The sequence below is a fragment of the Hipposideros armiger genome, unplaced genomic scaffold (genome assembly GCF_001890085.2).
Source record: "Hipposideros armiger isolate ML-2016 unplaced genomic scaffold, ASM189008v1 scaffold_301, whole genome shotgun sequence".
Taxonomy (NCBI): Eukaryota; Metazoa; Chordata; class Mammalia; order Chiroptera; family Hipposideridae; genus Hipposideros; species Hipposideros armiger.
Window position 1 is genome coordinate 2,066,623 of NW_017731651.1, and position 26,262 is coordinate 2,092,884.

At 38.4% G+C, this 26,262-nt stretch overlaps 1 long non-coding RNA gene across 1 annotated transcript in view; it reads left to right on the forward strand.

The window, feature by feature from the left end:
* Nucleotides 1-26,262, forward strand: part of LOC109391734 (uncharacterized) — a 191,931-nt gene that overhangs the window by 122,839 nt on the left and 42,830 nt on the right. The window contains exon 3 of the long non-coding RNA XR_002125907.1: nucleotides 15,797-15,973. This is a non-coding gene — a long non-coding RNA (uncharacterized LOC109391734). The remainder of the gene's footprint in view (nucleotides 1-15,796; nucleotides 15,974-26,262) is intronic.

Consider the following 26,262-nt stretch of genomic DNA (forward strand, 5'->3'; position numbering starts at 1 on the left):
GAGAGAGAGAGAGAGGTGAGAAGTTGGCTAAAATGTGCTCTGAGATGAATAAATTGTTTTCATTAATACAGAACTTATCTTTTTAAAATCCCCATTGCCAAAAGAACCTGACTGGTTGGCCCTTACTATTTCTTTTAGCTAGTAATACTAGATTATAATTTTGATCAAAAAGCATATATTCATTACTTGTAAAGATAAATACCTAATGGAAGTATTATAGGAAAAAGATACTAACATGTGGATGCATCACTCTATTAAGGGTTTTACTCGTATATATATTACTTTATTTCACCTTTACAGTCAGTGATTCACAGACCAGTCAGTGATATAGGTCTATAATCCCCATTTTATAAATGTAGAAGTGGGGCTTTGAGGGATTAAGTAATTGCCCAAAGTCATGTCGTGTAGCTTGATGTTGTAGGACTTCAAACTAGACTCAAGTCTGCCTGTCATCAAAGCTTCTGATCTTTCCAGATTATCTCAGAATTTAGAGTCCTCTATGTTACTTTTCTATTTTTCTTTCCCATTCTCCTACTCATGAATCTCATAAATCAGATGGACCACTCAACAGCTCTTAAACTGCTTTGGGCTTTCTTGTCTTCCTATGGACATAGTCTGTTGCCCTAACATAGACTTTCTTCTTCTCACTGCCTATTGAGATCCCATCTGTCTTTGAGGTTCAGCTGAAATTTCACCTCCCTGAGAAAAGTCTTGAGAAAACTGAAACTGGAAGTGATCTTTGCCTTCTCTGGACTCTAGTAGACTTGGTTGTATCATTTGAGTGTCATTTATTGCCTGTTGCTGTTAATTACTTTTTGTGTCACTTTTTCTTTTCTCTATTTAATTCAGGGTTTTTCAGGGCAAGAACCACACCTATTGTATTTTATCTCAATGATGAGCACAGTGTTACACAGCAGATGTTTAACAAATATTGTTTAATTCTAGTAGAGGATGATTAGTGAACACCTAATTTGGCCTAGATATATAGAAGGTTAGACTTTACTAATGTGCAGTGTTAAGTCATTTTAAGTATCGACAGCAGCAGCAAGTGAGCTAACAGGTTGTCAGATGGAAATTCTTCCAGTCCTGCCTGAAAGCCACAATACTGATGATCTGTACTAGTCCATCAATTGTATTCTATATGTGGATATTAATAAAGTCCTTACATTTTTTCATTTGAAAAAAGTAAGGTAAGCTTTTTTCCCTGTATTTTTGTTAGCAGTATTTTTTTTTTCTCACCACACTTTTTTTTTTCCCCCTTTTCCATTGAGCACTAAAGTAAATGTCGGTCTAACTCCTGTCAAAATAATTACCAGTGGACCCAGTCTGAGTGCATGAGCTTTTTTATAGGGTCTTTGCAAATCTTCTGGTGTAGATTTAAGGCATGAATAGTGTAGGCTGTGTTCCACAAAAAATAGAAAGCTTGTCTTACAAAATTAAGGCTGAGGATTGAATTTCCTACAAGCAAATAAATGTAAACTCCCTACCCTCACCCCACGGTCACTTCCCAGAATGTGATATATAATATGTGTTTAATACATATTTGTTAAGTGAAATGTAGAAACCTAAGTGTTTATAAATGGCCTATTGAATGTCACATCTCCAGTAGAGCAGTTCTTTTGCTCTTTTGATCTTTTTTGTTGGCAGATCATAATACTGAAGCTGAGGGCTGGAGGATAACTACTCACTTTTGAGAGGCCAGTCTAGGCATGTGGAATGAAGCCAGTGGTTCAATTACCAAAGTGGAAATATTCTTGATTAGCCTGATTTGGCCTTTAGGGTCCTCAATCATCTTAGATGACTTATGACATACTGCATTCAAAACCTCATAATTTCCAAAGGTTAATAGCACTGATGATGTTTAATTGAATCCTCCTATGTTTTAAAAATTGAATAATACAAAGATGAAGCTTCTTACAACAATGCAGTTGCCCTAACTTAGGAATGCAGTTTCCCTAACTGGAAAGCTGATATAAGATCTCCAATAATCTTGAATCTACTGCCTGTTGGGGAAGAATCTGAAATTTACAAGTTCAATAAACAAATTAAGATGAAAAAGAAATTTAGAATTTCTCGAATTCATCTGTGCTCCTATGAAAAGTTAATTTTTAGGTGACACTTGGATGAAATTTTTTTTAGAAAATACTTTTATAGCCATTATCTCATTTGACTCACTATAATTGAATTTCAGATCTTATTTATTCAAGTGGAGATGCAACAAGAACAGTTACTTTAGATTTATAAAACCAAATATTAAGCATCAACTGAAAGTGATCTAATTAATTGCTGTGATGAAATTCTATGTGGATCTCTAGCTTTCATAAAACAAGTTAATATAGACAGTAGTCTAATGCAAAATTAATTTATCCCAATCATGTGTATAGATTTAAGAGGGACTTTCATTCATTATTTAATTTGTTAACTGGGGTAAAGTAGCATGCTATAATGTAAACTGTGATTTCAGGGGCTTAGCACATAGCAGTTCAATGAAGTTCGTCCTGATCAGCTGCCATCCCTTCAGGTCAGTCATTCAAGGACCCGGTTTCCTTCCATCTATGGTTCTGCCATCTTAAGACGCTCGGAGCACTCTGCGATAAGATAGCAGATGGGAGAAATGGTGTTTTCCTAAATGCTCCACCCACTTATAAGATGTAAAATGGTCATAGCCTTATATTTTGTGGTTAGGGCTGGGGATAAGGTTAGGAGCCAAGTGAGGAATCAAACCCAACTTTCCTTAACACCAAAATCCATGTACTTTCTAGAATCCCCCTTCCGACAAAGCTTCTTCGTGATCACAACAAACAAAGCAAACAGTTTTTAAGATTTTTGATGGGGTGAGGAGACATGGAGGCTTTCAGGCATAAGCTCCAAGACCATTATTTTTTCAGGGTGTTTTAGAAGAGATCCAAGCATAAGTGGGTTGGAATTGAGCTCTGAAGCCTTTCCAACAGTGTGATTGTGGTGTTTGTTTGTTTGTTTGTTTGTTTTTTATGGTATCTCAAGGCTATGTTCAAAGAAACACTCCTGGGATCATCTACCTAGAATGCAAGGTGACAGGCTCAAATTCAAACTCCTTCTTGCTGAAAACACTCATCTTGAATCCATGTTTTGTAGGTGTTGGCCTTGAGTCTTCATCATATTAGTTCCTGCTGAATTCCTCAGCAGATTAGCTGCCCCCAAGTTCAATGGTGCTGATGGTTCTGCCATTACCTTTTCCCAATAAAGAGCACAGCTAGGATCGAAGCTATCAACTCAGGAATTTTCAGAAATAATTTCCCTTGACTTTTTATTGTTCAGGCTGTCATTAAATATTCTCCTCTTTCCATATGAGCCTGAATAGGAGACATCTTCCAGATGACAGTCAGAGGAGAGACTTGTAATTTGGCACTATCTTTGATAAAGATATTCTGTGATTTATGGTTTTGGCAACTGGAGACCAAGGTAAAATTAAGGTATTGTAGCTTTTGGGAACAAAGATTTTTTGGTAAGTTTCCTTGAGGAGTTAATTTGTATTTGACAGGTTGTTCTTAAAGTCGTGGAGATGAATAGACATAACTTTACTCAGAAGGGCCTTTTTTGGATGCATATTCCTTTTAACGTCTTATTTTATTGGGCTTAGAATCTTTAGAATTTGGTAACAGACCTAAGCAGAAATGTTCTGCTGAGTATTCAAGACTCCTTTTGTTACATAGGGCATCGTTTTTCTTGAAGTCAAAATGCATCAAATCTCCAGTCTAATGAGTCTTCAATGCAACAAGTTGCCTCTTTGCATAGAGGTGAGAGTACCAATATGATCCTCAATTTTTGAATGGGCAAATTGAAGTACAGTAATTCAACATGTCAGTAACTATCAAAATTAGGGCCATGTAGAATATTTAATTTTCTGGAATTCTGGCTTATACCGGGTTACCCAATATGACTATTTCTTTGTGTTTTTCAAATTAGACAAAGTTGTTTAGCTGCACATCAACAGACAATTAAATATCTGAAGTCAGTGCTTCAGTGTTCTTTGGAAGATAGATTCATTTTTGTTTGCCATAAATGTGTCAAAAAGGACCCAGGTGAATCTGAGGAATCCTAGGTTCATATGCCTCGTGCTCAGCCTACTCTTGAAGTTTTCAACAAGAGAGAGAGGTTTACCTAAGGGAATTTCTATGGGCTTTCTTCACTTCCTAATGGCATCTCTACATCTTCATTAACTGTCAATTCTTTAAGTTACTTCCAGTATAACAGGCATTTCTGTCTGATGGTTTCCAGGTAGGAAAAGCAATAGTCATTTCTCTTAACTTTTGATAACTTTTCTGTTTCCTTGGAACTCTGGGTAGCTAGTTTAAATGAAGCCTTTTTCTGTTTCCTGGTATTTCTTTCTTTCTTTTTCCCCCCCTGATATTTCTACCACACTGCTGGCTGCCTTTGTATTCTCTGGTTGGGACCTGTAGGTGCTAATAGCAATATACTGAGATATGAGTTTACAATTGTCAGGTTTGTGAAGCTTCTGTTTTTTTGGGGTTTTTTTTGTATATTATTTTCCCTTTTCTTCATGCTGCTAGAAAGTTAGAAAGAAAGAGGGATGTTTTGATGGACTCAGAGAATTCAAGTGATGACCCCAAAGCTCATAGTTTATCAGTGAGGCTTAATCTCATATTAATTTTGTCATCTTTGTAGAATGCTCTTTAGGAAAATACTATATAAGAGGCTAATGAATAAATTAGGAATGAGAGTGGTTATTCATATTTCAAATGAACTCAATGTTTGTGTCCTTCCAAAATCCACATGTTGAAATCCTAATCCCAAAGGTCATGATATTAGAGGTGGGGGTCTTTGGAAGGTGATTAGGTAATGAGAAGAGTCCTCATGAATGGTATTAGTGCCCTTATAAAAAAGACCCCAGGGGGCCAGCTGAGTGGCTCAGTTGGTTAAGAGCTTGCTCACTAGTGCGAGCTCTGAGCAACAGGGTAGCTGTTTCGATTCCCAGCCTGAGCTGAGCTGCCTTTGAGCTGCTAACAGGTGGCAGGATGGCTCAGCTAAAACAAAAACAAAAACAAAAAAAACCCCAGAGCGATCCCTTGACCCTTCCACCACATGAGGCCACAGCAAGGACATGACCATCTGTGAACCAGGAAGCAGGTCCCTACCAGACAACAGATCGCTGATGACTTGATCTTGGACTTCCCAGCCTCTAGAACTGTGAGAAATAAATTTCTGTTGTTTATAAGCTACCTAGTCTATGATATTTTTAAATAGTAGCCCAAATAGACTAAGCCAGTATTCTAAAAGACTAAATTCTTAAAGCCTAAAATTTCGACAGAAACAAATAGACTCTGAGTATTTTTTTTTTCCCCAAAATGAAGTTGTGTGAGTTCACAAATAATTAACTATTTAGTAATAGACAATAAGTAGAGGGCGAAAAATGATAATGGGACGAAAAGATATGTAGGCACATGATGTGGTAAGCTAAGAAAAATCACGTTTATTAAAGTAAAATGCCTTTAAAATGATAATATTAGTAAACTTCCAAAATGTTATTTTGATGAAAAAAACCCCCACAACTTTTTAGTACACATTTTAACCAATAAATCAATTAAATATGTTTAGTGAAGTTTACCATAATTTTGCCCAGTGTTGTTCCACATATTGAGAAGAACACAAAATAAATGCCAGTTATTCAGCTTTGAGATGCTTCTATTCTACTTGAGGAGCCATGATATTGTATTAGCAGCAATTAAAGCGAAACACAGGCAGTAGCAGTAGTCCAGCGCTCTATTGTATCAAACAATTCCCAAGCACTCTTAGTTGCATGCATAGAAAGGTCAAATCAATAAGGATCCTTTCTAGTATGATGGCTCCAATGAGGAGATGGGAAAAATCATCCTTACAATTTTGGTGCTTTTTAGTTCTTATGTTTATCCTGTGATTTGATGTAATAAGGTCAAACAAGTGAAGTGAATGATGTTCAAACATTTGAAGTGGAAGGATTTTGTAAAGGTTTCCTACCACTTTCAAAGTATGTTTATTTACTGTTAATTTAAAAAATAGAGGAGAAAAACACAGGATGAAAGAAAGACCTGGAGATATGGGGAAAGAAAGACCTTTCAAACATCCTGAAGGAATTCTCTGTTTGTTTTCCTTCAGTAATGATCAGATGGAATTTGCTCTAACAGCAAGTAAAAAGAGAATTTTCAGCCTGCCATTTCCATAAACCCTACTGTATAATCAACCTGCGTTCCCTCTGTATATTAAAGTCAAATTTGGTTAAAGAAGAGGCATCAACCGGTTCACAGAGAGCTGTCCTTGGACATTTTTATGAAGGGGTTTCAGAGCTTCCCTCCTACACCTCCTCCCATTCTCTATCCCTGCTTGGCTTTCAAGGAGAAAAAGAAAATCAGGGTTTTTGTTTATTTTCTAACCTATGAAACACCAAAACTGAGATGTAAGGACTTCCTGGATTCTAGTAACTTTAGAGGACTTAGAAGGAGGCCCTCAGGGATTGATCTTCTTACTTTGAAAGGTTAGCTGTATTCATTTTCCTTGACTTCCCACCACACTGTACTTGCTTAATTTCATAGGCCTTTCCATGCACAGGTCTTATCTTCCCTGCCGAAGTGAGTGTACTTTAAGGGCAGAGATACTTCTCATATAGTTCTCTAACCCTGTTCTTCAGCATTTCAGAGAAGGCCTGGTTTATAATAGACACTGGAGGGGCTTTTGTTAAATTAACGGATGCTATGGAAACCAGCTCACATGCTTCAGGGAAAAGTCTAACTAAAATGTAGTTATTGAAGTATAAATAATTGATCATCAATAGATATAATAAGCCAATAATTCCCACCTAGAAACATGTTCCCAAATCTTATGATTTTGTGATTGATTTGTAAAGCCATGAGGGCGCTACCATTACAGGTAATACGTTTTCCTTTGAATGAACAAGCAATCATCCTAAAAATGGGGCCAGATATAAGGCAAGCCTTGGATAAAAGATTCAAGAAGCTTCTTTCATATCTTCTTCTTGACGCTGGCTCTGAGACAGAGATGCCTGGAGTTGGTCTTATAGTGAGAACTTGCTATCCCTTGCCTGAGAGAGGAGAGAAACATGACCAAGTCTCCACTGGAAGTGGTGGTGGTGGCGGCCATGGTAGATAGTAGATAATTCTTTTGGAAGCATCAAGGAAGCAGTGTAGTCCTGTAGAAAACTCTGAAGAAACAGGAAACAGGACTTGCCCCTTCAGTTGGAAGAGAGCAGTGTATTCTCAGGGGGAATGAAGAGAAAGCTGGTTTCTGAGCACAGCATTTGGACCTGGGTGTCGAGATTGCTTCTTAGGGAAAATGGCCCTGTGTATTTGTGTTTATTTTAAGAATGGAATGCAGTGATGGGTAATTATTTGTGTCAACTTGACTGAGCTAAGGGATGCCCAGAGAGCTAGTACAACATTATTTCTTGTGTGTCTGTGATGATGTTTCAAGAATTGCTCAGTAGACTGAATAAAATAGACCGCCCTCACCAATGCAGAGGGGCATCATCCAATCTGTTAAGGGCCAGAATAAAACAAAAATGTGGATGAAGGGTGAATTCTCAGGCTCTGTTTGAGCTGGGACATCCATTTTCTTCTGCCCTTGGAGATCAGACATCCTGCTTCTCAGGCCTTCAGCCTCGGACTGTGAGTTATACCGTCAGGTCCCCTGGTTCTCAGGCCTTCAGACGTGGACTGAATTATACCACTAAATTTCCTGGCCGTCTAGCGTGCAGACAGCATATTGTGGCATATCTCAGCCTTTGTAATCACGGGAGCTGATTTCCGTAATAAAGCTCCTCTTTTGTAGTCATATATCCTATTGGTTCTTTTTCTCTGGAGAACCCTGACTAGTACAGACTGCTACATAAGCTAAAAGCTGTATCTCTTGGCTCCTGGCCATTTTTCAACTACGACACAGAAAAGGCTATTGATTTCTTTTCTTTAAGGGACCATGGGGGCATTGGCGGCTCAGGAGATCCTACACTGGCAGCTATGGCAACAATGCATGAGGCCCAGGGACAGAAAGTATGGCTGTGGTAATGATTAGAATCCTTTCATGAGATGCTCAGAACTGCTTGGGTTTCATATCTTCACCAAATCTACTTTGGCTCTAGGATCTGTACTTTATTAAAGCTGTGTTACTTTCATAGTTTTCACTTTATTAGGAGAAATTAATTTTATAGCCACCTGTGATTGGTCTATGGGTCCCCATCTCCCTGACTGGAAAGATTTTTCACACATGATTTGGAATTTTGGATTCCCTGTGCATGCTAAGGAATTTATTACACTTTTTCTGAAGACGCTATTTAGGGCCTTTGCCAGCATGGCTTTTCTGTAGGTAAAACGTTGAACAAGCTGTTAAGTATTTTACTCTCAGATTGATGTGTAGTGGAATGTATCCCAGAGGCGTGGACAGCTCAGGTTCTATTTTGCAGATCCCAAAGTAATTCGTTCGAGCAGTGACTTACTCATGTGTGGAGCATTTGACGGCTAAAACCATCTGGCTTATCGTTGCAGGAATAATGCAGCAGCTTTTCGATTGTCCCCTCATCTCCCATTCTTGGAGAAGCCAGGCCACTTAATTTCAGAAATGGAGCGATCTTGACTGACTGCCAAGTATCAGCTTTCAGTGCCTTTTTTATAGTTCCATTTGCACACCCTCCCAGAGATCAGGGTCATATAGAAAGGTTTATGGTCTCTGCTCTGGCTTTGGTGGTAAAACAAATGAAGCTGCAATAAAAGTGTATCTGCACAGCTTTGTATGCTACAGTATTATTTCTTCCAATTTTCAAAACGGTGAAATACTGCATCAACCAAAAATTTTTTCAGATAGATCCCTGGCTTCCAGATCAATATTCCTCTCTCTCTCTCTCTCTCTCTCTCTCTCTCTCTCTCTCTCCTCTCTCTCTCTCTCTTCTGCAAATAGGCTTATTTTTCTATTTAGCCTTTGTTATTTACCCTGGCTGGTATGTGTGTTTCTTGGTGAGATTGGAAAATTATTTCAATATATCATCTAAATATCCAGAGGAAAACCTTGTGCTGTTTTTTGGAATTATACACAAGAAATTGTTGGGGATATAGCAGAATACATTCTTATTTTCAAAAATGTCCTGGTGTTTGTTTGGTGATTGTTTTCATAATCCTAGTTGGTATATGTAGAAAGTTTAGAATTAGTGGCACTAAATATTTAATAGGCAGGAAAAATAAAATACCTGTTTAATGTAAGATTTGCTTCTCAGGCTGGTTTTATACATAATTTCCCATCTCTGGGATGTACCTTGAATTCCACTGCTAATCATGTTTCTTGCATTTACTGCATAGTCTCTGTGCGCCTACCAAATGGAACTACTTTTTTTTCTCTAGGTATTTGCATACTTTCCTGCTCTGTAAACGTTTCTAATTTTTCTGCTCCTTCTAACTTCATCTAGCCCCTCTAAAAGAGAACTTCTCATCACCTCTTGTCTAAACTCTTTCTTCTTCCTTCTTCTGGATCCTAAACCACAATTTCTCACTGGTGTCCATAGGAAATTTCTTCCTTGACCCCCATAGCACTTACTTTCCATCATTTCAATGTTCTTCTCTTTCTCCTTGTGTTGTATGTTCTCTCCCTGTCTCTTTTTCTTTCTGTATCTATTTACTCTATCTATCATCTATCTATCTATCTATCCATCATCTATCTAGCTTCATGGTTTTATCTTTTCTAGTAGCTCTAACTCCTCATACCCTGACTTATGCTTTTATTACTTCACTATATCCAGAATGCATTATTTATGATAGCTATTCATTAAATATGTATTCATAAGACAATGAATGAAAATCACTGCTGGTCATTGTTGCATAATTGATGTTTTTTAATATGCAATAATTATGAATTCCCCAACTGGATCCTTGTAACCACTTTAAGTTTTGCCCTTGATTCAATTTAAAAAAAAATCACTTTCATTATATAAAACAGGTGGAGCGTGGGCTACAAAGTTAAAATTAGAGACATAAAAGCGGAAAAAGGAAACATCTTTCCATGTCCTCATAATTTTATAATATTTATTGTATTCCCTTTATAGGAGCAAAGGCAGAAAACATAACTTTTCTTGCACATTATGAAACCCATCATATTTTCCTCTCCAATGGAGTGATTTTTAAAAAATTTATTCTAGGCATTTCTTGAAATTGAAACACAAGACCACTTCTCTTTGCAGCGATCGAGGTGTTTTTTTTTTTTTTAACCAAAATGTAACCTTTTCAATTTGCCTCTGACACAATCTGCTATGTACCTTTCACCACATACCATTATATTTGGATAGGGAGTTAGAGGCTTCAAGTGTGATTCTAAATTATTTTGTCATAGGCATTGAGAGCTATTTTGTAGGCGCGCAAGCTGGCATTGACTTCCAACATGTAGGGCAGCATCATAATAAGGCTATACTTTCCCTTCTAAAGGTATTACACATCAATCATGGGGAATGTCTACAGTCGTCTTAAAAGAAATTGTATTTCAGTCTGCACAACCTTAAAAGAAATGAGTGCTGTGATTGTAGGATTGACTGTATAAGTTTACTTGATGAAAATTGGCTTATGTAGATTGCATCATTCTAATTAAAGATTCATAGACATCTCTAGGCATTGCCTAAGTATATGTATTTATGCTGAACTTTGAAAAGAGGATTCCATCAGAGGTGTGAGAGTCATTATAAGACAGTAATGCTCTGCATGCTGTGAGCAATGTGGAAAAGACCAGATTGGGAGGAGAAAGTGTCAGATGCCTGGAGAAACAGCTGAGTCAGGAGCTGAGGCCCATCTGCAATCCGAAATAGACAAGTCAGTGAGTGCAGCAAGGCTACATTCCAATCTAGGCAGGCAACCCGGTTAATATAAAATAAGGTAGGTCTTGTTAGGTTGGGAAGAATGTTGCCTGCTTTGAAATTTCTGGTCAGCTCTAATGCTCACTGTTGGTACAGACAAGATCTTTCAGCGAGTGAATTGGATTCAAGACAAAGAAGGCTGCAGTAGAGAATTATGATTCTGGAAAAAATTTGTGAGGATCTTAAGTGGAAAAGGCTCTGATAGAAGGCATATTAGTAGCATCCCTCTGCACACCAAAGACCCAAACTTACAGACAAACAAATTCTAGAGACCCAGGAAGTCTGCCTTCCCATCTGCAACTGGGTGGAAGGAAACTTAAGTGCTGTTAGTCATTCATTCATTCATACTAACGTTTACTGAGCACTTATTCTGAGTCTTTTAGTGTTGGGTGTTGGGGATATAAGGATGAATAAGACAGAATATCTTTCTGTTCTTAAGGAGCTTGACCTTTGGTGGGAGAGTGGTAGACTGTATGAATGGCCCCAGTTTTATAACCTATCTATATAAGCTTTGCCATGAGGTTTTCAGTTCCTTTTACTGAAAAGATAGTCTATTCCTGTGCACTGTGATTTTGAGTTTGGCCATGTGATTTTGGTCATGGCCTTTTAGCAGATGTGAGGCACCTGAGGCTTGAAAAAGAATGTCTACCCTTTTTGCTTTCATTTTTGCTTCCACTTTTTCCTTCCACTGTGAAGATATATCAGGTGTAGCCTACTAGAGAGATGTGAAAAACATGTGGAACAGAGCTAATAATCCCAGAAGACACCTATCAGGTCATCTATCAGGCATGGAATGAGCCCCGCTGAGCTCAGAAAAACTGTCTGTTCTAAACAACCAACTCATAAACTCATGAGCAAATAAAGGCATATAGTTTTTGATCATTGAGTTTTGAGGTGGTTTGTCTCACAGCAGTATTATGTCAATAAGTTCCTGTTGTGGGACATATAGATAAGTAAACCATCACAATTTAGAGTGATTGCAATAATAAAGGATTCGATAAAATACACACAGGGGAGACTTTTGCTTCCGGGAAGATGGAGTAGCACTATTCCCTACTCTTCCTGCTAAGTACAACTAAAATTCCTGGACATTAAATGAAAAACAAACGTAAGAAGACTCAGAATGGTGTACACACAAAGGCAGACAGGTGATGGATCTCATGACGCAAGGAATGATACGATGATAAGTTGCCTGGGTTCTATTTCTGCCTCATATATTCCAAACTTGGAGCTGAAGAAACTGATAACCCAAAAATATCAACAGGTTCAGACAAAAACAAGCCCCAAGTAAAGTCTGTCCTCCATCAAAAGGACCAGGAAAGAGGCAGCTTAGCAAGAGAACATTTTTCAATAACTGCTCTACTCCAGAAAGTATTGTGGTCCCACCTCCACTCCACTGAATTAGAAAGTTTAATTAAAAAAATGCATATAGGGTGCTGGGGGAGCTTGCCACTGCTCTTGAGGTTTCTTTCTTTTTTCTTTTTTTTTTTTTTTACTTCTCAGGTATTTTTGTTCCTTGATGTTGGAACCACAAGTGACTATTTCTGAGTGGATTTGGATCAATAGAGTTGTGAGAAAACACTCCAGGCAGGTAGATGGCATGAAAATGTATATGGAGGGTTGGACGTGAATATATTTATAAGCGTTCTCATGCCTATAGCTTGGATAGAGTGGTGGTGTTTTTACAGCTGCCCATGTCTCTATGAACCTCAAGTCATTCATTCATTTACTTATTATTTTTTCAGCTTTTGAGATATAATTGATATAAAACATTATGTAAGTTTAAGATGTACAATATGATGATTTGATACATTTATATACTGCAAAGTGATTATTGCAATAGGGTTGGGTAGCGCCTGAATCATTTAAGATAATAACTTATTTTTTTTTTTGGGTGATAAGAATAGTTAAGATTTACTCTCTTGGGCCGGCCCAGTGGCGTGTTGGTTAAGAGCTGGCTTGGGACGCCAGAGGGGCCCGGTTCGGATCCCACATATGAGGGCCAGTGACACTGCCCTCTACAGCTAAGATGCTGAACAACAGCTCAACCTGGAGCTGGGCTGCTGTGAGTCGCAGGCTGCAGCCCCTTCTGTAGTGGGTTGCCATGGGCTACCGTGTATAGCCAGCAGCCAGCGTGAGCAGCCAGCAGCCACCGTGAGCAGCAGTCCAGAAGCCAGCGACCAATCTGCCTCACCTGGGAAGAGCGCAATGATAGTGCCAACTTGGGCCAGTGAAGCAACGTCCTCCACAACTAAACTGAAGAACAAAAAGGAAAGCAACTTGTTTATTCCCCTTCCCCCAATTCCCCAGCGCTGTTCCCATCCCCCAATTCCCAATAAAAATCTTTAAAAAAAAAGAAAAAGATTTACTCTCTTAGCAACTTTCAAGTGTACAATACAGTATTGTTAACTATAGTCACCATGCTGTACAATAGATCTCCAGAATATTTTCCTTTGATAACTAAAAGTTTGTACCCTTTGACCAACATCCCATCCCCCCTTTCTTTGTATCCTTAGTCATTGTTTCTGTGATTTTGGCTTTTTTAGATTCCACATATAAGTGAGATCATACACTTGTCTTTTTCTTTCTGACTTATTTCACTTAGCATAATGCCCTTAAGGTCCATCCATGTTGTTGCAAATGGCTAGATTTCCTTCCTTTTCATGGCTGAAATACATATATCTATATGTATATTTATCTTACATTTTTTTAATCTACTTTTTCTTCGATGGACACAGGTTGCTTCCTTTTCTTGCTACTGTAAATACTACTTCAGTGAACATGGGAGGGCATGTATCTTTTCTAGTAAGTGTTTTTGTTTTCTTCAAATAAATGCCCAGAAGTAGGATTGCTGGGTAATATGTTATTAGTTTGTTTTCCTTTAAATAAGTGAACATTCATGACAGTTTGCAAATACCTTTTCTATTGACCAACTGAGGCATTGGACCGCTTTCTGCATAATGGACTTTGTGAGTTAGTTGTTTGCAACACAAATAGCAGAAATATTTGTCTACTAAATTATATTTTTGCCTATTTTTTCATGGCTGCTGTTGGACTCTTGTTTTTTTATATTCACTTGGGTATTTCAATTATCAGCTAAGAGAGAGAGAGATGCGTATACTTCATAATTATTATCATGATGGTTATTATTAAAACTGTGTAATGAGTCCATAGTATTTTTAGACATTGTAGTTATAAGCCACACATTAGTTATCACATTCATCTTCTCAGCCCTTTTTAAAGGTAGACAGTGTATCTTCATTGTATAAATGATTCTCTGGTTGTCACCTCACCTGGAAATCTTCAGCTGAATTGTGAATAATGAAAAAAAGCATTCCACCAAATAATGCAGTGGTGATGGGCTCCAGAGGAAAAAAGCGGTTAAGAGAAAGATTGATGTAAATATTCTACTACTGCAAATTGATGCCTCCTCAGGACCAGGCTCAATGAGAACCAAGCCTGGTAGTACAATTGGAAACTGCTTTCTATAAAAAAAGTATACACATTTTAAGATGGGAAAACTGTATTAAAATGGTAATACTCAATATATACAGATAACAACAGATGAATACAGGTCACGTTTGACTTCTGCTATTGCAAGAGGTGCTCAAAGTGGTTACCTTTAGCATCCAGACACTTCTGATTATGGCAAACTACTGCTTGAGCAATGCTGACCACAGTGTCCACTTGTATACATTTTTTTTTTGCATTATCAGTATATATATATATATATATATATATATTTTTTTTTTCCTTTCTTAAAATGTGTATACATTGTTTTGGCACCCTTTGTATGTATGTATATATATCACATTTACTTTATACATTCATCCTCCAGTGGACACTTTGGTTGTTTCCATATCTCCCCTTGTTCATCTTAAATGAGCTTATTTTACCTGTTGAGAGGGGGTCCTGCCTCAAAGCCTAGACGTGACGTCACTGCATGCTGTTTAGTTGGACTCCATCTTGCTCGTTGAGTTTTGCTTATATTCATTATTTATTTTCCTTACTCTCATGCACATACATATTCCCTCCAGGAAGGAAATGCTCCTGCTTCATGGTCAGTTTTCCCAGTTTCTTATCCTGTGTCAGTAGAAGCCTACTCTCCTTACCTGCAAAATGAGGCACTCCATGATCCACATGGCCAGGAGAGAATTGCGTCTGACACTTGTGTTTGTCTGGTGTGAATTTTTCATCACTGTTCCTGCCAGGAGTCTCCTTTGATAATCATGCAATTTGGATTCCTGGAGGCCTGCACTACTTTTTTTTCCCCTGAGGTAGACAAACTTCAGGACTTTCATGACACAAACTTGAGAGAAACTCCAAAAATATTTAGTCTGTCACTGAAGATTTCCTACCTTGAAAAGTAGAAATCTCAGCCACACTGAGGGTTGTCTCTCTCTTGGTTATGAAGGCAGAGGAGTGTAAAATCTTAGGAGGCTGAAAAACGTTCACCTATCTGAGCATATCACAGTAAGAGGAGTATGTCTGGGTTGGCCCTCGGAACCTTGACCTAAAGAATTAAGCTGCCTATTCCTTTTGAATCATTGCATGTCCATCTCCTGAAGGCTAAAGGTTTGCAGTATATTGATGAACCCACTCAATTATCTCTCTGTCTTATCTCATTGGGAGCTTCTAACACAGGTGTTTAAAAATGTCAATCTTTGAAATTTCCATAGTGTTCTCAATTCCAGAGAGACAGCACTTAGCTGGGGACTTGATTGGAAGCTTTGAACAAGAAGGTCAGGTTGCTGGGGACTAGAATGCCCCAGCAGGGACAGTAATGAGAAAACGAGTATTTGGAAAAGCTTATTTTGAACCACTCGCTGACTTTATTCTCTTGATTTGCGAAGAATGGTAGAGAAAATAGCTTACAGCTGGGTAACTTGGGATGTCAACTTTTCCAAAACACATTTGTCTTTTCAGGTGTTTGCTGACCCCCCACACCGTGACAGGCAAGACAGAATACAGCAAGAAAGCTTTTTTTTTTCTCCAGATGAACTGAAACAGAAAATTGTCCTTGCCCTGAAAGCTTGGAGGTGGAGTCACTTGGGAGTAAGCGACAAAAAGGAATCACGCAGAAAGTCGTTTCAATTACTTAAGGTCAGTTAGGGGTGTAATTTTTATTAGTTTCTGTTTTTCACCCCGAGTCATTAAAAATAAGATTCCTAATCTTCCTTCCCAAAATCATCTGGCCAACTCAATGATCCGAATTAATTATTTCTATATTAAATACTTTCATTTGTCTCTTGACTTTTGGACAAATCTTTTCTGTCTTAGGGGCTAGTGTGTTTTTAATCTGGGCATGCTATAACGGACATACTCTTTGCCTATAGTTAACAGGACTGGTAGAAAGAATTCCATTTATTCACTTATGGATCTTGTAATAGAAAATTGACTTCATGACTTTTGTTTGTTTGTTTTTAAATATTTTTTATTTCTTGCAAAGAAAGAAATCTCTTCGAGCCCCCAATGCAAAGTGGGGGCTCTCCTCTCACTCTTACTCCTCCCCTTGCCTTCTGAGCAAATATTTGGTCTCAGTACATGGAATAGATGTTTCCTTCATAATACTAAACTGTCTGCCTTAAAATAAAATTAGCTCAAAACACAGAAAAGAAGACATTGGGTCAGAAATTTAACATAAAATAATAGAAATAGAGAGCAACTTTTTCTTTGTTTTTAATTAAAGTTTATTAGGGGTGACCATGGTTAGTAAAGTTACATAGGTTTTATGTGTACAATTCTGTAATGCATCATCTCTATATCACATTGTGTGTTCGCCACCCAGAGTCAGTTCTCCTTCCATCACCATATATTTGATCCCCTTTACTCTCATCTACCACACACCTTCCCCCTTACCCTCTGGTAACCACTAAACTATTGTCTGTGTCTATGAGTTTTTGTTTCTTTATTTGTTTGTCTTTCATTTATTGCTTCATTGCTTTCAGTTTTAAATCCCACATGTCAGTGAAATCATATGGTTGTCAACTTTTTCTGTCTGACTTATTTCACTTAGCATAATGATCTCAAGCTCCATCCATGTTACCACAAATGGCACTATTTCATCTTTTCTTCTGGCTGAGTAATATTCCATTGAGTGTATGTACCACATCTTCTCTATGCTATCATGCATCAAAGGACACTTTGGTTGTTTCCATTTCTTGGCCACTGTAAATAAAGCTGCAATGAACATTGGAGCACATATATCTTTATGAATAAATATTTTCAGATTTTGGGATAGATACCCAGGAGAGGGATTGCTGGGTCATATAGTAATTCTATTCTTAATTTTTTGAGGAACCTCCACACTGCCTTCCATTCAGCTGCACCAATCTGTATTCCCACCAACAGTGTATGAGGGTTCCTTTTTCTCCACAGCCTCTCCGACACTTGTTATTATTTGTCTTGTTGACATTCTAACTGGTAGCTGTTCTAACTGGTGTGAGGTGATATCTCGCTGGGGTTTTTATTTGCATTTTTCTGATGATTAGTGATGTTGAACTTCTTTTCATGTGTCTATAGGCCATCTGTGTGTCCTCTTTGGAGAAATTTACTAAGTACATAAATATGCTAGGCCTAGTGCTCAGTTCTTTTTCTACAATGTGTTTTCCATTCTCACAACAATTTTATGGCATATCATCCCCATTTTACAGATGAAGAACTAAAGGTTCATAGGTATTAGTTAACTTACTCAAAGTCACACAACTGATAAATAACAGAGCCTGGTTTTAAACTTGGGCTTGTCTGATTTTAGAATTCTATTTCATATTCACCACTCAACACTTCCTCTCAGTATGTATATACCTTATAAAATGGGTAAAACTATATGATCTATACTATTATTAATTCTCAGGTGATCACTCAAGCAGGGAGAGTATTTATTTAGTATTTACAGATTTTGTGACCATCATGGTATGTGGCATGTATTCTATTGTATTAAAATCTTAGCGGAAAGTAAATTATGGAGTTTCTAAGGTTGGAGATCACCTAAAGTATTGAGAAGAATGAGTGGAATGAATATTAAATGTGATAGCAGATTATGCTAATGTCAGAGACCTGGGTCTAGAACTGACTAGATGTGTATGCAATATTAAAATAAAAAAGTCACTGATTTTTTTGAACTTCATTTCTTAGAGCAGTTTTAGGTTCACAGCAAAATTAGGAGGAAGTTACAGAGATTTCCACTATATCCCCTGCCCCCACACAAGTACAGCCTCCCCCATTATCAACATCCCCACCAGAGTGGTGTATTTGTTACAGTTGATGAACCTACATTGATGTGTCATTATCAACCAAAGTCTATCATCTACAATACATTAGGGTCACTCTTGTGTTGCAGGTGTTACTAATCTTTTCAAGCTTCTGTTTCCCTATGTGCAAAATAATTGCTTGTATTTGTAACATGCTTTAGTGTTGACAAATCAATTTCTCTCTAATGTATTTTCTTAATTTGAATCTCACCAGAATCAGGTAAAAAGGGCATGGTTATCCTAATTTTATCCTAATTTTACAGATGAGAAAGCAGAGGCTAAGTGCCTTGCCTAAAGTCAAATAGCAAGTGGCAGAGAGGTAACGTCAATTCTAATGTAAAATCAAGTGCCCTATGCTCTCGACAAGATTGTGAGGAGAAAGTAACACAAAGTATGTGAAAATGCTTTGCAGTCTATAAAATCCTACAAATATAATTTTGTTTTTATAATTTTATTTATTAAAAAATAATGTTTATTATATCATTATTGTTGGAGACCTAATTCTTGGTGAAGATTTACCCCTTTGATACCCAGGGTGTTTGTAACAGTGATGAGGGAACTGGACCGAGGAGGAATTCTCTTAGCTCCAACCCAGTGTAACTGACAGATCTATCCAGCACCCAGTACTCCTTAGAAGCACTTTATATTCAGGATGATAGAAGTGTCCCTGAGAGAACATCCAGCGTAAGAAATAGACTTATAAGAGTTTATCTGAGCCAAACCGGTGACAATTGCTGGGGAACAAAATCTCAATGGATTGAGAAAATGCTCCGGAGAGTGGCAGTTTTGCAGCTTATTTTATACGTTAGAAGCAAAGGAGGAGATGTAAGGAGGGTTACATGAAATTCACTGGTGGTAAATTAGGGAGGCGGGAGAAAGCAAAGTGGGGAAATCTCTGGGATTGGATAAAAAGTAAAACAGAGACACATGCTACTTTGACATTGGTGGGTACAGGATAGTTAACATTTATAGCACACGGAGATGGTATGTGGGGAACAAGATAACCATGAGGGGTTCTGTGGTCTCTGCTCTGGTGTGGTGGTTGTAGCCTGTGGGGCCTAGAAAAGAATACTCTGACATTCCAAGGGTATGTTATCTTAGATGCAAAAAGACAACAGACAGGATCACTTAAGGTAAAGATTGACCTTTGTCAAGGAAGCTACAGTCCAAGGATGTGAGTACTGGCCAGGACCTGCTTTTAGCTACGAATTTTTTGTTGTTTTTTAGCTGAGCCATCCTGTCACCTGTTAGCAGCTCAGCGACAGCTCAGCTCAGGCCGGGAATCATACCGGCGACCCTGTTGCTCAGAGCTCGCACTCTTAAGAGAGCTCTTAACCAACTGAGCCACTCGGCTGGCCCCTAGTTAGGAATTTTTATGTTCAGACCATCTTATGTGGTTACTTTTGGGTTCTGAGTTTGTAGGACCCACCATGCCGGCCTCCCCTGAGCTTGTCAGTTTTCATATGTCACCCCTTTTTCATCCACAGGATACTTCATTAACAGAAAGCAAAATGTACAAAAGTAAATTCTACAGGCCTCTGAAAGTCCCATAATGGCACAGGCTCTTAGATATCACAGAGTAGTGTTGATTCTGACCCTTCCAGACATTTGAGAAGGGAAGTCCTTTTGACATTGAGGTGCCTGTAATTTGTGTCATGGCCCTCTGGCTCACGCTGCATGTCCCGACCTTGACTTTGCTGGCAGACAGTCTCAGGGCCTTCTTGTCCTCCTCTGTTGTCCCAGGTGCCCACAGCAATTCTGCAGCATCTCCAGTCCCCTTAGTCTTCACAAAGAAACTCTTCTTGTTAAAGAGTCAAGGTTCATGTGCCCGATACTTCAAAAGGCTAAAACTCAAAATGTCAGAGTTTGGAGTAAGGAAATGTTTATTGACTGAGAAGGTGCCAGCTGGCGAAGATGAGGGGCCTTAAAGCTTCCACAAATTCATCTTAAGAGAGCCCAGAATTCAGGCTACTTTTTGGTCAAGGGAAGGGAGAATGGGCAGGGCAAGAGGTGTGTTATACCTAGGTGCCAGCAGAGACCCAAGGAGCAGCAGGGGGAATCTCTAAAGCTCTTTGTTCGGTGGTTCATTGACCCCTGCTGATCTGAATGCCAGAAGCTCTAGCCTCAAGCAGAATTCCTCTAATAATGTATCTATAGCAGGAGCTATTTGCCTGAAGGCCATGGGCAAAATGTAGGGTAGAATTAAGATAGAGTCAGAGACCCAGCATTTTATTCTGTTATACTCCCTTCCTCTCTGGGATGCCATCACATTTTGATAATTTATCTTGAAGACCAAACCCTTCAAAGAATGTCAAGAATAAATAACCAAGTCCACAATAAAATGTGGACAGATCCATTCAAAACATTTGGGCATAAAAATGTGTGTGTGTGTGTGTGTGTGTGTGTGTGTGTGTGTGTGTGTGTAAAAGACAGGGGGAAAGAGGGAGGGAGGAACTAACTAAGGGAGGGAAATGTAAAAAATGTAGTTTCTAAGCAAAATCACTCCTGATTGAGAACGACAGATCTAAATCTTTGACCTAAAGGCATGCTGAGTTAGAAAAAACAAATGTAGAATCAATGTAAAATATAGAAGAATATTAACAGTGAAAAACATTTGCAATAATAAGGATACAGATAATTAAAAAACTTTTCTTTGGCTTCTCTATAGTTTTGAAAATTTCTATGAAGAACACTCATTACTTGTGTAATCAGAAAAACATCAAAGGACTGTTAATCGTGTTCGTAAAAGTAAAGATACTTGAATTAACTTTTTTGTGGGTGCTCTGGTGAGTGAAGGTGTATTCTGAGAAAACAGGGGACTTATGGTGTTCTAATGAGATGAAATAAAGAAAGTCAGATTAGACCCGGAGAAGGAGAGCATTCATGCAATATGGAAGGAGAAGAGGACAAAGAACCAGTAAAAAAAATCAAGCTTCCAAGAATTAAGATCTCCTCTCAGCTGCTTGGGCTTGGAGTTAAGCTCCCAAGCCCTGAAGGGAAGAACAATGACATTTGATTTTATCATATGCAAATGTGTTAAGGAAAGAGAGTGAACATTAGCAGATATGAATGATTGCACATGATTGATGGTGTCTCTAAATGTTTATATCTGTATTTTCTTCTTGTTTATGACTCAGAAGTACTGGGGTATTTGTTGGGCTGTTGTCACACAAAGTGAAGTCCTCAGTGGAGAGACCCCCTTAACTAGAGAAACCTTCTAAGATCACAAGATGGTAGAAGAAACAAAAAAGATCAAGCATTCCACAAAGATGGTGGTTGTTCCAGGGAACAGCTGCTTTCCTTCACTTCCATTAAGATTTCCATTACAGCAAGGTTAAAGCCTTTGAGTGCAAAATCTGATTCCTTTAGGTAGGGGAATGATATGTATGCAGCCTTAGAACATTTTATCTAAAAAATGACTTAGTGGTTAGGCATCACTAGTTTTTTTTCTTTCAACCTTTTGTTTCACAGACTTTTTTTTTTTAGATTTTTTTTTAAATTGGGGAATTGGAGGGATGGGAACAGCGCTGGGGAATTGGGGGAAGTTGCTGTCGGTTTGTTCTTCAGTCTAGTTGTGGAGGGTGTTGCTTCACTGGCACAAGTTGGCACCATCATTGCGCTCTACCAGGGCGAGGCACATCAGTCACCGGCTTCTGGACGGCCGCTCACAGCAGCTACTGGCCGCTCACGCTGGCTGCTGGCTACACACGGTAGCCCATGGCAACCCACTGCAGCAGGGGCTGCAGCCTACGCCATCGCCGGCGACTCACAGCNTACAACATTATTAATTATATTCCTTGAACTGTCTTTCATATCCCTGTGGCAATATTTTAGTTACCTATTTATGCTGTCTAATCCCTTCTCCTTCTCGCTCATCCCCACCCCCTCCCAATTAGCAACCATCAGTTGTTCCTCTATATCTCTGAGACTATTTCTGTTTACTTTGCTCCTTCATTCAGTTCTTTAGATTCCACATATAAGTGAGATCATATGGTATTTGTCTTTCTCCGACTGACTTATTTCACTTAATAGAATGTTCTCTAGGTCCATCTATATTATTGCAAATGGTAAGATTTCATTCTTCTTTATAGCTGAATAATACTCCATTGTATAAATGTACCATAGCTTCTAAATCCAGTTGTCTACCGATGGGCATTTCGGTTGTTTCCAAGTCTTGGCTATTGTGAATAGTGCTGCAGTAAACATAGGAGTGCATATATTTTTTCAAATTAGTGTCTTGGGTTTCTCTGGATAGATACCTAAGAGTGGAATTGCTGGGTCATACGGGAGTTCCATTTCCAGTTTTTTGAGATACCTCCATACTGATTTCCATAATGGCTGCACCAATCTGCAGTACCACCAACAGTGCACCAGGGTTCCCTTTTCTCCACAGCCTCTCCAGCTCTTGTTGTTTGTTGATTTATTGATGATAGCCATTCTGACCGGAGTGAGGTGGTATCTCATTGAGGTTTTTATTTGCATTTCTCTAATGATTAATGAGGTTGAACATTTTTTTATATGCCTGTTGGTCATCTGTATGTATTCTGTAGAGAAATGTCTGTTCACATCCTCCGTTCATTTTTTAATTGGGTTGTTTGCTTTTTTGGTATTGAGTTGAATGATTGTTTTATAAATTTTGGATATTAACCCCTTATCAGATATATCGTTAGCAAATATCTTCTCCCATTCAATAGGCTGCCTTTTTGTTCTATTGATGGTTTCCTTTGCTGTGAAAAAGCTTTTAAGTTTGATGTAATCCCATATGTTTATTTTTTCCTTTATTTCCCTTGCCTGAGGGGATATCTCAGTAAAAATATTACTCAGGGTAATGTCTGCATATTAACTCCCTATGTTTTCTTCTAGGAGTTTTATGGTTTTAGGTCTTACATTCAAGTCTTTAATCCATTTTGAATTTGTTCTTCTATATGGCATAAGGAGGTGGTCCAGTTTCATTTTTTTGCATGTGTCAGTCCAGTTTTCCCAGCACCATTTATTAAATAGACTATCTTTACTCCAATGTAAATTTTTGTTTCCATTGTCATAGATTAGATGACCTTATATTGATGGATTTATTTCTGGGCTCTCTATTCTGTTCCATTGATCTATGTGTCTGTTTATATGCCAGTACCATACTGTTTTGTAGTATGATTTGATGTTGGGTACTACGATACTTCCCACTTTGTTCTTATTTCTCAAGATTGCCATGGCTATTCGCGGTCTTTTATGGTTCCATGTAAATTATAGGATTATGTGTTCTATTTCAGAGAAAAATGTCATTGGTAGTTTGATAGGAATTGCTTTGAATCTGTATATTGCCTTAGGTAGTATTGACATTTTAACTATATTAATTCTTCCTATCCATGAACATGGTATGTATTTCCATTTATTTATATCTTCTTTGATTTTTCTCTTCAGTGTCTTATAATTTTCTGAGTACAGGTCTTTTGCTTTTTGATTAAATTTATTCCTAGGTACTTTATTCTTTTTGAAGCAATTGTAAATGGGATTGATTTCTTGATTTTTTTTCCTCTGATAGTTTATTATTGGTGTATACAAGTGGAACTGATTTCTGAATATTAATTTTGTATCCTGGTACTTTACTAAATTCATTTATCAGTTCTAACAGTTTTTTGGTGGAGTCTTTGGGGTGCTCTATATATAGTATCATGTCATCTGCATATAATGAAAATTTCACCTCCTTTCAAATTTGGATGCCTTTTATTTCATTTTCTTTTCTGATTGCTGTGCCTAGAACTTCCAGAACTATGTTGAATAGAAATGGTGAAAGAGGGCAGCCTTGTCCTGTTTCTGCTTACTTAATTCTTGACCATTATCACTTTGGCCCCTAGAGTTTGTAGAAACTATAAAAATAGAGAACATATGTGAAAGCCAAGGACTGCATTTGCTCATACATTCAAAAAACAAACAAAAGCCAGCACAAAACAAAACAGAATGTGGAATCNGAGTGTCCCAAGCCAACTCTTAACCAACGTGCCACTCGACCGGCCCAAGTATACTGGGGAAATTTTAACTGGGGCCAGCAATACTGAGACTCTCTCCTTCTTGAAAGGTCTTAAATGATGGGTGTGAATTCATTTGAGTGATCACCACACAGATAGACTAGAGAAGCTGGATAAAACCACTAACCTTGCCATTTAAACCATCAGTTTACTGAGTAGGTGGCTGGAGTTCAAAGAAATTTAGAGATGGATTCCAAGTCATCAGGGATCTTCTCAGCACATATGGGTTACACGCATGGGTTTGGAGCCAAATAGATTTTGAGATTGAGTTTAGGCTCCAGCACTATCCAGCCATATGGCTTTGGAAGTTTCATAAATTCTCAGCGCTGGTGTCCTTATTCATAAGAAGGGAGTAATATTGGTACTTATTACCAATAGTATGCTCGTAAATAATTAACAACCAGCTCCCTGGAGGAAGAAAAAATACTGAATTGTTGCATTTGCTGGTTGCCCTTAAGTAAATAGACCCATCATGGCTAATTGCAAGCTACCCATATCACGTTACTGAACATGGACCTGGGAAGAGATGCAAACAAACACATATTGGTACAAGCTGGTCCAACACATCCTTGCCTATCACAGAGGGTGCTGGGAGGAGTGAATCAATAGTGCTGGTAAAGGGCTTAGCAGAGTGTCTGTCAAATGGCAGGTGCTCAGTAATGTTTGCAGGTCCTTTCTGTGGCTCCTGACTTCTAAGAGTGAGTGTCCTTTTCACAGTATCAGGCTGCTTTCTCTGATGCTGCACACGATCTTATGAAGCACGTCTTCAGCGGGACTGAGGCTGGGTTGATGAATGCAAGTGCGGTGTTGCTTGTCCCTAGATGCTGTCAGCCCCACTTAATGCATTCTGTTGTTTTGGAATCACAGTTAAAATCATTTATCAAAGTCAGGCTGCCTGAGAGTTTTCTCCCCACTTGAATGGCATCACTCCATTCTTTATCGCCTACACTGCAAGGCCAACCTCTGGGCCTACCCCATTCTTGGAAGGGTTTAATCGTTTTTGGCAAGGAGCATCTTTTACTCAGCCTTCCAGGTTTCTGGAGCCATTCTTTCCTATGGCGTGGAGCACAGCCTGATCGTGTTTGTGTGGTTCTGCCAGGCCTGCATTTACAGGCATATGGTACTTCCCTCTTAGGAAGGGGACATGCCATCTAATATTTCTCAGGCTATTCCGCAGAATCTTTTCTAAATATCTACTCCAGTTGAGACAGCCTTCTCTGGTTCCTTGTTCTCGAAATCATGTGGTATTTATGCAAATTAAAATGCATTTAAGTCTTACTGAAGATGATAAAGCAAAATGGAATTTCTCTGTCTGCTTCTACTCTTTCATTTTCTCATTTATGTCCCTTTACAATACCCATCCTTTTCACATAAGATGCTCAAAGTCTTAAGGCTGATTTTCCACTCTCACGCCTGCAGGGTCTTTGTCTCATTATTTCCAAATCCCTATCTGTTAAGTGATAAAGGATAGATCCATTGGGTTGTCAGAAATGCCATGATGCACTTTTGCGACGAAAAACATAGAAAAAATACATGATGACTTTTCTGACAACCCAATAAGTTAATCAAATTAAATGATTTCTGCTGACTTTAGCTCCCAATCTGTAATTCCTCTACATCATGCAATTTAGATTACTGGAAATATTAATACACATACCTCCCAAAGGTCCCAAGGAATAATACCAATAGATAATCACAAACATTGTGGCAGGCTGTACAGGATTGGAAGTGTGTGTTATCAGGTGGAGGACAGGGGTTTGGGGGTGCAGGTAGTCCTACAATAGTGCAATGCATGCATGATAACAATGTGACAAAATAAATTATTTTCTAACTCTAGTGGACGTAACAATACAATTCAGGCAATGATTTTTTAAAGTCTTTCTCAAACTTTTAAATGTAAAATGATTAAATCTTTAGCTCCCTTAATATATACAGCTTAATGTACTCTGGCTCATTAGAGCCATGTATAGAGAAAACAGGACTGTTTTTTTGCTGGAACAATTTCCCCAACTCTTGAGTATAGTAAGATTCTGTGCCATATTTTTTCTGGACAAAACAGAGCTACTAGAATAGACCAGCATATGCCACATGGGTAGTAATTCCTACAAGTTTGGGAGAGTTA